The sequence below is a fragment of the Bos indicus x Bos taurus genome, chromosome 23 (genome assembly GCF_003369695.1).
Source record: "Bos indicus x Bos taurus breed Angus x Brahman F1 hybrid chromosome 23, Bos_hybrid_MaternalHap_v2.0, whole genome shotgun sequence".
Lineage (NCBI taxonomy): Eukaryota > Metazoa > Chordata > Mammalia > Artiodactyla > Bovidae > Bos > Bos indicus x Bos taurus.
This window is the reverse complement of record NC_040098.1, coordinates 20346216-20362692: the sequence shown is the minus strand read 5'-3', so window position 1 is coordinate 20362692 and position 16477 is coordinate 20346216. Positions and strand designations below refer to the sequence as shown.

At 42.1% G+C, this 16477-nt stretch overlaps 1 protein-coding gene and 1 non-coding gene across 2 annotated transcripts in view; one reads left to right on the top strand and one right to left on the bottom strand.

The window, feature by feature from the left end:
- Positions 1 to 16477, top strand: part of CLIC5 (chloride intracellular channel 5) — a 170199-nt gene that overhangs the window by 38285 nt on the left and 115437 nt on the right. The gene's annotated exons all lie outside the window — the stretch shown is intronic.
- LOC113882321 lies at positions 13826 to 13930 on the bottom strand. Its single transcript, XR_003508336.1, has one exon. It is a non-coding gene; the product is annotated as a U6 spliceosomal RNA (small nuclear RNA).

The following is a 16477-nucleotide window of genomic DNA, read 5'->3' as shown; positions in this document are numbered from 1 at the left end:
ACCACAACCTATACCGAGGACATCAGAGTCTCCGGTGATAGGAAATGGGAATAAATATTTTGACAGGCCCTGAATGCAGCCAAATTTTAGAACCACTGACCCAGAGAACAGAAGAAGGCTCTCCCCAAGGGCAAACCTGAGCTTCTAGTATTTTATGATCCAGACTCCCCAGAACAGGGAGAAGTTGCTCTGGCACCATCTCCATTAGTACAGTTGATTATTTGTTTCTGTTATATTAGCAAGTGGGGAGTTGCAGTCCCAGGGCTCTATCCTTGGGTCTTCTTACTCTAAGATGCCACTGTAGCTTTTAAAAACTAATACATAGCCTCTTGTGTTGTTGTTGTTATTATTCAACTTCGAAGTCCTGTCTGACTCTTTGTGACCCATGGACTGCAGTACTCCATGCTCCTCTGTTCTCCAGCATCTCCCAGAGTTTGCTCAAATTCAGGACCATTGAGTCAGTGGTGCTGTCTGTCTCATTCTCTGCTGCCCCCTTATCCTCTTGCTTTCAGTCATTCCCAGCATCGGGGTCTTTTCCAATGAGTTGGCTCTTTGCATCAGGTGGCCCAAGTATTGGAGCTTCAGCTTCAGCATCAGTCCTTCCAATGAATATTCAGGACTGAATATTTCCTTTAGGACGGACTGGTTTGATCTCCTTGCTTTTCAAGGGACCCTCAAGAGTCATCTCCAGCATCGTAGTTCAAAGGTATGTTCAACCTTCTTTTATGGTCCAATTCTTACATCCTCACATGACCACTGGAAAAACCATAGCTTTGACTAGATGGACCTTTGTCAGCAAAGGGATGTGTTAGCCTAGCATTTTATGATCATCCACTGGGCTTATTCTCAAAGCTGGCTCTTCAGATGGTATTTAAGGATCAAATGTTGATTATTTAAAAGTTTATTCTTATTAAATATTTGGTGATGATCAGTCCTTCTGGCTATTGTGAGGGAATTCAGCACAGGAAGGACCATTCAGGCAAGGTGCCCCCTAGATGTGGATAAATCTACAGAGTAATGCATCCATGGATAGAAATTTAACTTTACAAAGAGAAGCTAGTTTTCTACGCTTTGGCATTTCTTTTCTCTTCTCTCTCCAGGGTCTGTGTGGGACTCTCAGAGTCCAGACTTGAAGCTTCCTGGGCTGACACTGTCAGGACATAGGGTGGGTCTTCCTGCGTGTTCAGAATAAAGACAGGAAGCTGGGAGGGGAGCTGGAAAGTTCCAGTCCCCACACTCTCCTCTCCTCTCCCCTTCTGCTGTGGGGGCTCCAGAGCTTCAGTGGGCAGGAGAATCACAAGGGGAGATGGGGAGAGCTTATAAAACAGAGGTCCTACCCTTGGATTCAGTGTTTGCGGGAAGGGCTCAGAGGAACCCCTGCCCCCCGCCTTTCCCTCCCTGCAGAAGCTCCCTGAGTGATTCTGGAACAGACTGTCCTAAGAAACTCTGTTGGCCCTACGCCCTTCTTGGAATCCTAGCCTTTGTGCTATTTATTGCCATCAACCTGCTTTGTCCTTTGAAAATGCAAATGTGATGGGACTGAGCCATTGGCTAAGTTCCTTTGTTCTGCGTGCTGATGTGCTAAGAAGGGCAGTGGGAGGGTCTCCAGATGTGTTTATCCAGTGACCAAAGGGAAGTAGGATCGGCCAGTGTGATGCTGTCTGTGGGGGACGAGGGTCCCGAATCCAGGGCAAGGCTGTAAAACAGGGAATTGGCTTCTCAAAGACAAACGTGAGGGACAAGGGACCCACAGGGCCAGAGGGAGCTCTGACAGTCTCCTGACATGCCTGAAAAAAAAAAAAATTTTAAGCAATGTACAAAGCAAAAACTGTAAAAAGTGAAAATGAAAAATTTCTCCCTCATCCCACTGTTCTGAAATAATCACTTTAGTTTTGTGTGCAGCCTTCCAGACAATAATGTAATACAAAATGACATATATTTTTACAAAACCAAAACAAATATATGCACTCTTCCACAATTTGTTATCTTTTTCTGTTTAACAGCATATCCTGGATATCATTCCCTGTCACACTATCTAACTATCTACGTCTTTTCTGTGCTAGCCTTCATTATGTGGACGCAGCAAAATGTAGCCAATCTCCTTCTGGTGGACAGTTAGTTTGCTTCCAGTTTTTCCTTATTTCAGATAATGATGCAATGAACATCTTTGAATCAACACTGTTTACTCACATAAGAATTTCCTATCAGTGGCCCTGTTGGGTCTTTATATGACTCAAATTTGTTTTCAAGTTTGATGGATAACAGGCCCACCAAAAAGACTGTATCAGTTTATACTCCCTCCTCAGACTGCATATTTATCAGCAATTTTTACTGTGAGTTTTAAAAACATTTTATTAACTGAATAAGAGAAAAAAATCACTTGGTGCAATTTCCATTTCTCAGCGAAGTCGTAGGCCTTTTCTTGTATTTATTAGTTCCTGGGTTCCTGTTTTTGTGAGCTGCTGCTGCTAAGTAGCTTCAGTTGTGTCCGACTCTGTGTGACCCAATGGACGGCAGCCCACCAGGCTCCCCTGTCCCTGGGATTCTCCAGGCAAGAACATTGGAGTGGGTTGCCATTTCCTTCTCCAATGCATGAAAGTGAAAAGTGAAAGTGAAGTCGCTCAGTCATGTCCGACTCTTAGCGACCTCATGGACTGCAGCCTACCAGGCTCCTCCATCCATGGGATTTTCCAGGCAAGAGTACTGGAGTGGGGTGCCATTGCCTTCTCCGTTTGTGAGCTAACTGTTCATATTTTCTACCCAGAGTCAAGGCTCACGTCTGTTTTCACACATTGTGTTTTCTTATTTTCACTGTTGCATCTGTTGGCAAAGAGTAAATACTCACGTGTTGAAAAGAGTACATGTCATGGGGAAGGTGAGGGGCAAGGGAGCCCTTTTCCACTTAATCAAGATGTCAGGGACTTCCCTGGAAGTCCAGTGGGAAAGAATCCACCTGCCAATGCAGGCGACATGGGTTCAGTCCCTGGTGTGGAAAGATTCTACGTGCGAGGGAACAACTAGGTCTGTGCCCCACAACTACTGCGGCTTCGCTCTAGAGCCCACACTCCGCAGCAAGAGAAGCCGCTGCGTTGAGAAACCTGCACACCGCAGCTCGGGAGTAGCCTCTGCTTGCACTGCAACTAGAGAAAACCTGTGTGCGGCAACGAAGGCTCGGCGCAGAGCAGCCAAAAATAAACAAACACAAATCAGAACCACAGCTCAGTATTTAAAAAGCACTGTTTATATTACTTAAGGTGTAAGGCCGTTAAGAACCAGAGGAACATCTTATATTCTGCAGAGCGCAGTGATGCCAGAAATTACAATCTAATGAGGATGTGTTGAACAAATGGACGGATAGATCCAGACATAAGCCACATGCTGGGCACGAGGAAACAAAAATAAGAAACAAGGAAACAGAGATAAGAAATATCACCCTGCTTTCTGAAAACCTGAAGATTTGCTGGGACTGTGCATGTGTAAGGTGCTAAGTAAGATGATGAGAACAATGCAAAACGTGATCAACAGAGGGATGAGATTTTTCCTGTACTTGAAGATCTTAGCTCTAGGGGGCAACAGACGCATAAATAGTTTCAATGGAGTAGAACGAGAAGAGAGATGTGCATAAGGGGTCAGAGAAGCACAGAAGTTGAAGGATGAGAAAGAGTTTGCTGAGTGAAGAAATGTACAAAAGTATTAAGGAATGCTGCTGCTGCTACTGCTAAGTTGCTTCAGTTGTGTCCGACTCTGTGCAACCCCATAAATGGCAGCCCACTAGGCTCCTCTGTCCCTGGGATTCTCCAGGCAAGAGTACTGGAGTGGGGTGCCATTGCCTTCTCCGATGGGAGACAGGAAATAGCAGCGTGTGTATGTAGGAAATCAACCATCGTAGGCTTCCCAGAATCTTTAGTGCCTGAGGCCAGTTGAGTCCAGATGGGCAGGCAGGTCATAATCCGTTGCATTCTGGCCCACACCGAGCCCCTGGAGGGTTTGGGGCAAAGGTTGGTGTGACCCTATAGGTTTTGTAGATGGCTTACTCCAGCACTGGAAGGAGGATGGACTTGACGGCAAGGTGGGTGACTGGCCAAGGTGGAGTGCACTTAGGAATATTCTATAGCTGTTCAGGCAGGAGGCAATGCAGCTGTGGCCATGTAAATGAAAAGTGGAGATATTTGAGAGTAGGGATTTGGTGACTAATTGGATTTGAGATGATGCAGGAATTAAACAAAAATATGGGCTTGGTTTCTGGTTTGGGTGACTGGATAGATGATGATGTCACCAGCGGGGAAAGAAAATACAGGATAAGGAGAGGCTTGGGGGAAGATTATTTGTGTGGTGTTTTGGAAATGTTGACTTTAAGGAAACTGGGACGCCCATGGGATTTACGCAGCAGTTACATGTCAGCACGAGGCTGTCAGGGATGAGATAAAGGCAGAGAGCTCAGATCTGGGAATGAATGAAGGAACCGTGGATGGATAGGATGGGTAGCCTTGGGGTTCACACTAGGGACCCTCACCACCTTCACCCATGATTCACCCATAACCAGGCATCACTCCTGGAAGTTCATTGTCCCTCTAACAGCCCATCACACTGCAGATCTAAAGTGAATTTTGTTCCAGATCCTTGAAGCTCTTTTCCTTTCTAAAAAGAGTGGAGGAAGCTTAGTGGCTCATTCTTTGCTGTTAAAGAGAATGAGCTGCTCATGGATCCTTGTTCAAGTTTCCTTCCCCAGAGCTCAATTCTGCAGCCCAGCAGCAGGTTGCTCCTGGTGAAAGGAAAATTGGGGTTCTCTTTTTTGTGTGAAGATGGGCTCCCCTGAGTAACAGGATTGGAAATGGGTGGCTTTTAGCCCTCGCCTGTCAACTGTATCCACATGAATTAATTTCTTGTTGAATATTTGCTAGTTTGAATGACCCAGAGACTGACTTCAGGGGAGACATTGTACGGGATGAAGACCTCAGAGTACATCAGAGAGTTTCAGGGGCCAGTGCTGTCTCTGGCACTCTGAAGTGCAGGCAATTTGCATGACTTATCTTACCTGTCTGGATCTGAGTTTCCTGATCATGTTAAAATGAGGATAATAAGAGACACACCTATTCTGCTTTTCCTGACTGCTGGTATGATAAAATAAGAAATGTTTTTGGAGGACCCATGCAAATGTTATCATTGTTTGACGATGCCTGAGGGACAGCCAGCACTGAGTAGGTCTCCATCCACAGTCACCAAATAAACTGCAGGAACTACACTCATTCATTTGCTCCTAAATGAATTCATTTACTCAACAAATACCATTTGAGTACCTGTTCTGTGTGAGGCTCTGTGCTCATTGCTGGTGAAAAGAAGAGAATGAATGCCATGAAAAGATATGGATAACATTCAGTATAAGAAGCCAATCTGAAAAGGCCGATGTGTATTGTGTGATTCCATCTACATGACATTTCTGGAAAATGCAAAACGATGGAGACAGTCAAAAGATCCAGAGGCTCAGGAGGAGGAAGGGATGAATAGGCGGAGCACAGAGGATGCTTAGGGCAATGAGACGATTCTGTATGATACTACAGTGGTGGATACATGTCTTCATATGCTTGTTAAAACCAATAGAATGTACCATACCAGGAATGCACCCTAATGGCAGCTATGGGCTCTGGGTGATAATGATGATCCATGTAGCGTCTCTGATTGTAACAAATGCACCACTGGCACGGGATGCTGACAGTGAGGAAGGCTGTGTGTGAGTATATGGGGCAGGGAGTATATGGAAACTATACTTAGTGCTCAGTTTTTTAGTGAACATAAAAGTGTTTTTAAAAAGTCAGTTCAGTTGCTCAGTCCTGTTTGACTCTGTGACCCTATGGACTGCAGCACGCCACGCTTCCCTGTCCATCACCAACTCCCAGAACCTACTCAAACTCATGCCATCCAACCATCTCATCCTCTGTCATCCCCTTCTCCTCCTGCCATCAATCTTTCCCAGCATTAGGGTCTTTTCCAACGAGTCAGTTCTTCACATTAGATGGCTAAAGTATTGGAATTTCAGCTCCAGCATCAGTCCTTCCAATGAATATTCAGGATTGATTTCTTTTAGGATGGACTGGTTGGATCTCCTTGCAGTCCAAGGGACTCTCAAAAGTCTTCTCCAACCAGTTCAAAAGCATCAATTCTTCGATACTCAGCTTTCTTTATAGTCCAACTCTCACATCCATACATGACTACTGGAAAAACCATAGCTTTGACTAGATGGACCTTTGTTGGCAAAGTATTATCTCTGCTTTTTAATATGCTGTCTAGGTCAGTCAAAACTTTTCTTCCAAGGAGCAAGCATTTAATTTCATGACTGCAGTCACCATCTGCAGTGATTATGGAGCCCCCAAGAATAAAGTCTGTCACTGTTTCCATTGTTTCCCATCTATTTGCAAACAGATCTTCAAATGTCAGCAAATGAGAGGTGTAGATATGTGAGCAAGTTCCTTCCCTTTATATTGTTCTGATATTTTGTCTTCAATAGTGACAGGTGCATGCAGAGGGCCAGTACTATTCATTATGCAGACAGAACCCCCTTCAGCCTTATTCACCGCAGGGTAACTGATCACCCAGTGGTGAGCAGCTCTGCCTGCCGGGAGCCTCCCAGGATGGGGGTGAGGAGTGCTGATCGGTTTCAGCATCCATTTGGCTGGATCCACACCATCCCTGAAACCAGATGGAAGGAGCAGAGGAGTTGGCCTTGACTGGTGAACATGGCCAGACCATTTTGGTGTGGCTGTTTTGCATCCCTCTGCCCTTTAATTTGATGACTTCCCATGGGGAGCCGGGTGCGGTGAGGAAGACAGAAGTTAGGTCAGCGTTTGTCCCTTTGGGCCCTAAACATTGGGAGGCTCAGCTAAGGGCATTGAGTCTGGTGTCTAGTGATGTAATAACCCTGTGCAGTGTTGATGGAGGACCAGTGACTGGGTCCATATTCAGCTCTGTTTACTCAGAGACGTGATTTTATGAGAGGAAGAAGTAACAATGGTTGAGTTTACAAGATTCCAAAAGAGCAAGGTAAAAAAAAAAGAATTAGTTTCACTGTAATTAAATCAATTTCAATGCATTTTTTAAAAACATAACATCAGTTAGATAAAATATCAGCCTTTAGAAGTGGGTTTACTATCTTCCCCATGGTATGCATATGTGCATGCTAAGTCACTTCCATTATGACTGCAATCGAAGTCTGCAACCCTACAGACTATAGCCTGCCAGGCTCCTCTGTCCATGAGATTCTCCAGGCAAGAATACTGGAGTAGGTTGCCACGTCCTCCTCCAAGGGATCTTTGAGACCCTGGGGTCGAACCCGTGTCTCTTATACCTCTTTCGTTGGCAGCTGGGTTCTTTACCACTAGGGCCACCCGAGAAGCCCCCTTGCCTAGTAGAGATGCAGCCAGTGAGCAGAACCAAGTAGGAGGGATCTTGAGGTGAAAAATGGATATTGCAAAGGAGTCTTAAATTAATGTCTGTCTTTCATATGGAGGTGTATTTCAAACCTTTCCAAAGTGTATTTAACTGAGGAAATTATTCATCATTACAGAGCAATACAGATAGTGATTGGCTGCAAATTCTATATACAGTCGATGGAGCTGTCATTATTTCTTCATGCTAGAACTTCGCACTGAATGAAAATCTCTGGGCAGAGTTTCTACTGCAAGGCATTGAAATTACAAAGGTTACATAATGTAATTACTAGGAAAAGATGAAAATGTGACCCCACCATATTACACAGGGCATAGCATGGAGAATTTCAAGCTAGACCTTCAGTTCCTCGACATTAAATGCTTTGTTTTCTCTACCTCAGGGCCCTCACACATTCTGTTCCTTTCTCTCTTCCCTTCAGTCTTCACATGACTGGCCCCTTTTTATCAATCACATCTGAGTTTAATATCACCTCCCATAGAGGCCTACCTCAGGGACACCTTACAAAAGAGACTCCCTCACTCCTCACTGTGATTCTTCAGCATTGTAACCCAGATAATATTGATCATTTTTTATAACTATACATCTATTTATTGTTTATATGTTTATTCCATTTCCCACCATGAATTGCAAGACCCACCAGGCGAGGGCTATGATCAACTGTTCTGTTCCCCAAGGTATATCCAGTGTTTCCAAGAGTATTTGGTGTCTAATAAGTAGTCAATAGATAAAGGAATGTGAACATGAAGTAACCCTGGCTGTGACTATTTCAGTGGAAGAGGACTCATTTATGAATCAACTGGTAAAGATTCAAGTGCTGTCTGGTCACAAAAAATGTAGGCAATGAGCATCTTTTCTCAATATTATCAGATCTACTTCAATTCTATGTTCCTTGGGTTCCCTGGTGACTCAACAGTAAAGAATCCACCTGCCAGTGAAGGAGAGATGGGTCCGATCCCTGGGTCAGGAAGATCTCCTGGAAGAGGAAATGACAATCCACTCCAGTATTCTTGCTTAGAAAATCCCATGGACAAAGAAACCTAGCCAGTAGTCACGAAAGAGTCAGACACAAACTTAGCAACTGAACAACAAACACATTCTATCCACTCAACTGGAAGGGCTGAAGAATGGGAGCATCCCCTACACACACATACACTTGTTTTAGGCGCTGTGAGTTCTCTGGGACAGAGGCTGGGTCTTTTTCAAAAATTTAGCCTCAGTATTAAAGGCAGTGCCTGGCACAGAAAGGCCAACAAGGGCGTATTTGCTGAATTTAACTAAAGTGAGATATTTGAAGTACTTTTTCTGTCTTCTCCCTGGAAGAAGGAAATTGAAACAATTCAAGGTAATACTCTCGGATTTTTCTGTCCAAGCTTTGTGGGAGTAGGGTTAATCTTCCCGGCAGATTATAAAAGATTGCACAAGATTGGAGAAAATACATGACAAAAATAGAATTAAATCTTCCCCTCTAAATATAGATTAAAGAGAATCACTTACTACTGTGCTGCAGAAATAAATTTCTTCTGTACCTGCTTAGTTGTGACCAGGTAATTATGTACAGAAATATTATGTTTTATTTCTCTGAGTTCCTAAAGTAGAGAAAGAGATATATAAGGAAATATATGGGAAGAAAGAAAATACTCACATACACATACATTCCTAGAATTCTAAGAGAGGAACTGACTTTTATTGCTGCTCCCACTTTTAAGACAGATGATGTTTAAAATAATAGTGTTATTTGTTCAGTCATGTCTGACTCTTTGTGACTCCATAGATTATAGCCCACCAGGATCCTCTGTCCATGGGATTTTCCAGGCAAGAATACTGGAGTGGGTTGCCATGCCCTTCTCCAGGGGATCTTCACGACCCAGGGATTGAACCTGGATCTCCCAAGAATCCTGGAGTGGGTTGCCATTTCTGCCTCTGGGGCATCTTCTCAACCCAGGGATGGAACCCACAACTCCTGCATCTCCTGCATTGTAGGCAAATTCTTTACCTGCAAAGCCATCAGGGAAATCCTTAAAGATAATAATAGCAATTCAATTTGATCAATTCTGCTTATTTCCAAGAGAGAATTGATAATTTTCTCAATAATATACTTTGCCTTTCAGAAAATAATTCATTTTGATATTTGGCAAAACTAATACAATTATGTAAAGTTTAAAAATAAAATAAAATTAAAAAAAAAAAGAAAATAATTCTTTATGTAGCTTAAAGAGCTGATACGATGACAAGGAGACAATCAGATAAAGGATGAAGGCCATCAAACATGGGTCAGGGTAATTACAGGGTACAAATTCCATTCTTTACCTGGGAGCATTGCTTTTTGAATGTTCTAGTAGCTGATCTTCAGCCTTCACTTCTAAATTGGGCATTTACTTCCTTTTTCTGTCTCTGTTTCTCTCTTCCTCTCTCACGTTTCTATGCATTTAAATACAGTAATAAAATAATTAAATAATGCTTAGTTATTGAGGTCACTAAAAGTAGACTTTTGGGAGTCAAGCAGATCTAGATTCAAACCCCAGCTCTAGAGGTTTGTGGTTGGTTTCCTGACTAACCTATGTGAATCTGCTTCCTCTTCTGCAAAATGGAACACTGATAGTAGCTATCTTGTTAAGTGAAAGATCAAGTGAGAAATTGACTGTGAAATGTAGCACTGCCTTATAGACAAAAGGGCTCTTTTGTCCTTTGTTTATGCATCAGTCAGTATGTTGGTTGCATTATGTATATTCATAAATAGTATTATTTAAACTTTGCATCAGGGTCTTTTCCAAGGAGTTGGTGCTTTGCATCAGGTGGTCAAAATATTGGAGTTTCAGCATCAGTCCTTCCAATGAATGGGTATTTTTTGTTCTTGGTCACTTCTTGGTCCCTATTTCTTTTTTCAGCTTATGTCTGTGTGTCTCTTACGGTTCCAGAGACCCCAAATCCAGTCATTTCTTATCTAAGATCAGCCAGTCACTGATCCTACCAATTCAATGCCATTTCTAAATCTCTATCAGCATTTCAACCTCGTCCAACAACATCATACTTCACATACTTAGTAAATCCTGGTGGTTAAGAAAATAGGCTTTAATGATGGAGAGACCTGGGTCAGAGTACCAGCTATGTTGTTTATAATTATTATGTGACCTTGGACAAGTTCCTCACCTCTTTAAGTCTTTGCTTCCTCATTTGTGAAATGAGACTAATTGCACTGCCTTGGGTTATTATGAAGATAAAGTGAGCTAATAAGAGATTTAGCATTCTCACACATGGTGGTCTCTTAGTACTGTTACAGAATCCTTTCCTGTGTTTCAGCTAAGAATTAGAATAATTATAAAGTCTCCACACAGTAAGGCCCATTTCACTTAAGTTAGCCTTTGCATGATAAGAACAGAAGTCCAAGAGGAGGAGGAGGATGTGAATAAAAGAGGTGCCAGTTGTTTATTCGGGCTTCCCTGGTGGCTCAGGTGGTAAAGAATCTGTCTGCAATGCAGGAGACCCGGATTTGATCCCTGGGTTGGGAAGATCCCCTGGAGAAGGGAATGGAAACCCACTCCAATATTCTTGTCTGGAGAATCCCATGGACAGAGGAGCCTGGCAAACTACAGTCCATTTGGTTGCAAAGAGTCAGACACAACTGAGCAGCTAAGAGAACAACACAGTTGTTTATTAACTGATTCCATCGACCATTATTTAATGAGCACATACACTGTACTGGGAATATTATCAGTTTGTTTGCAAGTTTATAACAAGGGGCCATTATGTTCTATGGGTAGTGCAAAAGAGACAAAAAGGATTCTTGTCTTCAAGGAGCTTTTATTGTTATGAGAAAGACATGATTCAACCCTTGAAGGAATTCCATGGAGGGATAGTGCAAGCGCTAAGACTGCTCATTGCTCACCTACCCTGCATTTTTTCAAAGGATTCTAGAAAGAGCATGGCATCCCCAAAACCCTGGTGGAAGGATGAGTAATGAGTGAACCAACGGGATAAATGACAGTTGTTGACAAGGACTCTTGGCTTCAGGCCAGCCTACTCCCTGGCCTCTCCCTTTGCTGAGCACAGGTAGGCAGACTGCTGTGAGGGCAAAGATCACTGGCAATGTGGGGCACACCCAAATGTTAGTTTATAAAGGAACAGAACTAGGAACCCATCCAGTCCTCCTCGCAGCCCAACCTGTGACCTCATGCAAGTGGAAGGACTCACCTCTCTCTGGCTACACTCACATGGTCCTCCCACAAAGACACAATATGACTGATGCTTTTAGCAGCTGCCATCAAAATCTGCCAGTCCCCTCAGCTTGAAACCGAAGCCCTTGAGATTGTCCAAAAGATCCTCTGTAGAGAATGTAAGGGTGAAAGAAACCAATTCCTATTAAATAGCTACCTTGGGCAGAAAGAGTGGATTCAACTAAATATCATTAGGTACCTAAAGGTTTGAGCTTGAAACTAATGATATACCTGGCATTCAGTAAGATATTGATATCCTTATAAAGATGATCGGTGTTTCATAATAATTTATACACTTTTTATCTTGTAAATATAGCTAGAAGTTTATTAACTGTGTTGATCTTTTATGACATTTTTGGTACCAGGGACCGGCTTCATGGAGGACAATTTTTCCATGGATCAGGGGTGGAGGTGGGGTTCCTGGATTTTCTTGCTTTGTGTTTAGCTGGCTATTCTTTTTCTAATTTTTTAAGATAGAAGTTTAGATTATTGATTTGAAATCTTTATTCTTTTCTAAAAAGAACACTTCTTATATAAATTTCTTCCTAAGTACTGAATTACCTGGATCTCACAAATTTTGATAGATTCTATATTTATTTGTGACCTTTCCCTGGTGGCTCAGTGGTGAAGAACCCACCTCCCAATGCAGGAGACCCAGGTTCGATTCCTGGGTCGGGAAGATCCCCTGGAGGAGGAGATGGCAACCCACTCCATTATTCTTGCCTGGAAAATCCCATGGGCAGAGAAGCCTGGTGGGCTACAGTCCATAGAGTCACAAAGAGTCTGACCTGACTTGAGCAACTGAGCAGCAGCAGTGTCCATTTGTATTTAGTTCCAAATATTTTCTAATTATTTTTGAGGCTTCTTAACCAGTGAATTTCTTAAAGTGTATTGCTTAATTTTCAAAGATTTAAGGGCTTTCCCTATATCTTCAGTATTGGTCTAATTGATTATTTTATGGCCAGAGAATATATGTGGTAAGATTTCAGTCTTTTAAAAAGATTAAGGTTTGTTTTGTAACCCAGAATATGGTCTATTAGGGTGACTGTCCATGTGTACTTGCAAATGGCGTGTGTTCTGTTGTGTGGGAATGTTTATTAGGTCAAATTTTTTGATTGTTATTTTGAGGTCTTCTATACTCTTGCTGACTTTTTGTCTTCTTCTGCTATCAGTTTCTAACAGAGGAGGGTTTTAGTCTCCAAATGCGGTCCCATGTTTGTCTTTTTCCTCTTTCAGTTTTATCACTTTTGCTTCATGTATCTTGAAGCTCTGTTATTAGGTACATACACACTTACGGTTGTTATAGATTTTGATGACTTGACTCTTTTATCATTATGTAATATTCCTCTTTATCCATGATGAGTTCCTTTTCCTGGAGTCTATTTTGTTTGGTGTTTTCTTCTGACTAGCAGTTGCATGGTATTTTTTCCCCATCTGCTTACGTTTGAAGTGAGATTCTGTGACAGCACATAGTTGGATCTTGGTTGGTTTGTTTTTAATCCAATCCCCAAATCTCCAGCTTTTAAAAGTATTTATTTATTTGGCTGTATTGTCAGGTGTTAGTTGCAGCACGTGGGATCTTTCTTGTGTCGTGTGGGATCTTTCCTTGCAGCGTACAGATTCTCTAGTTGTGGTGTGTGGGTCCCAGGGTCCATGTACTGCCATACACATGCCCAGCTGCCTGCGGCACATGGGATCCTCCCAGACCAGGGATCAAACCCACATCTCCTGCATTGCAAGGCAGACTTTTAACCTCTGGACCACCAGGGAAATCCCTGATCTCCAACTTTTAGTTGTGTTTAGACCATTTAAATTGAATTGAAATGGTTAGATTTAAGTGTGCTGTTGTATGATTAGTTTTCTGTTTGCTTTCTTTTTCTTTCCTCTTAGATTATTTGAGTATTTCTTGCCATTACACTTTAACTTACATATTGTTTTTTTTTTTAAACCATATCTCTTCGTGTAAGTTTTATAGCTGTTGTTTAGGAGTGGTTACCATATGCATACCTGACTTTTCTTAATCTCCTTAGAGTTCATAGTTTGCCACTTCAAATGATGTATAGAGATATTACAGCTATATAAATTCCTTTGCCTTCACGTTTATGTCATATCATCAAATACGAATATATTGAAAATCCAGTCAGATAAATTTTTTTATTTCAACAATCATACAAAAATATGAGTGTTACACAGATATGCACATCATCCTTTCATTGGGGCCATTCTCATCTTTATTGTGTTATTCCAGTTTTAGTATATGTGCTGCTAAAGTGAACATTGAATATGTTTTTGAAGTGCTTGCCTAATAAGGATTTATCCAAAACTTGAAACAAGTTTGTGAAACTATGATTACTAGAAGTACAGTCTATATGATCAGAGAAGTGCTTTTCTCTGAAGAAAGTTCGAACTGCCTAACCAATTATACTTTGATGTAAAAGGGTAGTCATTTTATATATAAAAAAAGAAGTCTTTTTATTGTGAAATGAAGCAGAATGTGGAGTTAAAAACTAGAAATAGGCCAGAAGTATTTTATAACCAGAGCAGAATTTTTTTTTTTATTAAATGAAAGTTTATAATATCAAAACTATCAGTTATCTATAGGGATGTCCATGTGGGAGGTATCTAGAAATTAAAAGGGAATTGTTCCATTTTTCAGTAGGTGGTACATATTTGGAGAAGATGAAATAAAAGCTAACTCTCAGACTTCCTTGGCGGTCCAGTGGAGGAGAATTTGCCTGCCAATGCAGGGGGACACAAGTTCGATCCCTGGCCCAAGAAGGTCTCACCTGTCTCGGGGCAACTAAGCCGGTGGGCCACAGCTTCTGAGCCCGCGTGCTGCAACCACTGAAGCCTAGAGCCTGTGCTCGAGGGCAACAAGGAAGCCACCACAATGAGAAGCCCGTGCAGCGCAAGGAAGAGTAACCCCCGCTCACCACAACTAAAGGAAGCCCGTGTGCAGCAACAAAGACTCAGTGCAGCCAAAAATAAAATAAGTAAATAACGTTTTTTTTTTTTAAAAAAAGCTAACTCTGCTAGGTTTGGGATTAGGGGAAAATAGAGGTCATACCACATATTGTTAAGCTCATAGCCAAGAAAATAACCACATGTGTAAAGCATCTTCATTCAGGGGGAAAAAAAAAAAAAGCCCTCAAAGGCACTTTAGCATAAAATTTCATTTACCTCTGTCAATTACTATTGCAAATATTGTCCACAGTCCAGAATAGGAAAGTGATGAGTCTGTGCGGCATGCAGTGAAGGTAGCTGTCTCCCTCTGTAACCTTGTCTTTCCCAGAGTATGCAGTCACTGGCTTGGAATGTACAGCTGTGAAGGTGAGAGCTAAAGGCTTTGGTGATGTAAGCCTGAAAGTGAGGAGGACAGCAATTAAGCCTCACCTTGATTAAGCTGTAGGGTACCATGAGGGTTGTAAGTTGGGCTTGGTGACTGTTTCCTTCGGTGAGCAGGAGACATTTGCACTTGAAGTTTATGGGGAAACAACCTGTCATAAACAGTGGTCAGGACACCTTGCCATCTTCTCTGCCGATCAGATGCCTACCATTCAGGAAGTTGCTTCTGTTCTGTGAGATCTCTCTTTCCGGCCACTCCAACGATGATGAATAATCTCTCAGCAAGCTGACTTACGTAGCCCGTTCATCTACCCAATTCGTATGGCAGTCTGAGTTTTTCTTTACATGGGCATATTCTCCTGAAATAGATTTTAATCTCCATGAAGTCCAGCACAGTGCCTTTTTTTCCCAAAGTGCCTTATGATGAGAGTAGTTGAGAGCATAGGCTTAGTCTGTCTGGGTTCAAATCCTGATTCCACCATTTCCTAACTGAATGACTAGGGGCAAATTACCTAAATATTAATAAATATGCCTCAGTTTCCCCACTTGTAAAATTGGGACAATAACACTATCTATAAAGATGAAATAAGTTAAGACATGTAGAGTGTTTAGCATTTTTTGCCTGGTACCTAATAAGTACTGTTACTTATTTTTATTAAGTGATTAATTTTTTTCTTAGAAAGTCATGGAACAAATATGTATTTATAAGTCAGGCAGGACAGAGCATAGACAGGATCAGCTAGAGAAGGCAAAGAACACAAACAGAAGTTGACCAGATTCCAGATACAAAAGACTTAGCACCTGTTTTTAAAAGAGATGGAGGATGGGAATGTAAATTGGTACAGCCACATTGGAAAACCCGCTGGCAGTGCTTACTCGAGAACATTCTAATGTTCTAGCAACAAGCAATCCCATTCCTGAGTATACAGCCAACAAAAAGTGTCCATGTATTGTGAAAGGATGTTTCATAGAATGTTCATAGCAGCCCCATGGAAGTCATTAACTGAAAGCTATGCAAATATCCATCAGAGGGAGAATGGATAAATAACTTGTGGCAATAAAAATGGGTGGTTTCCAACTACACACTGTAGGATGGATAAATCTCACCAATGCAGTGGTGAACACAAAGGAAGCCAGACACCAAGAAGTATATACTACGCTTATTGTAAGATTCCAGGCAAAACTAACCTGTGCTGTTATTACAAGTAGGGATAATAAGTTAACCCTAGGTGGGTGACAGCCGTGAGAGGGAGGAGAGCTAGAGAGGAGAGACTGGGATGAGCTTCTGGACTAGCAGCTAGCATTTTACCTCTTTCTCTGATGTTGGTGTCGTGGATGAGTTCAGACTGTGCAAATATATTGAACTGTCCATTTATGATATGCATATTTTTCCATAGGCATATTCAGTTCAGTTCAGTCGCTCAGTCGTGTCGGACTCTGTGACCCCAAGGACTGCAGCACTCCAGGCTTCCCTGTCC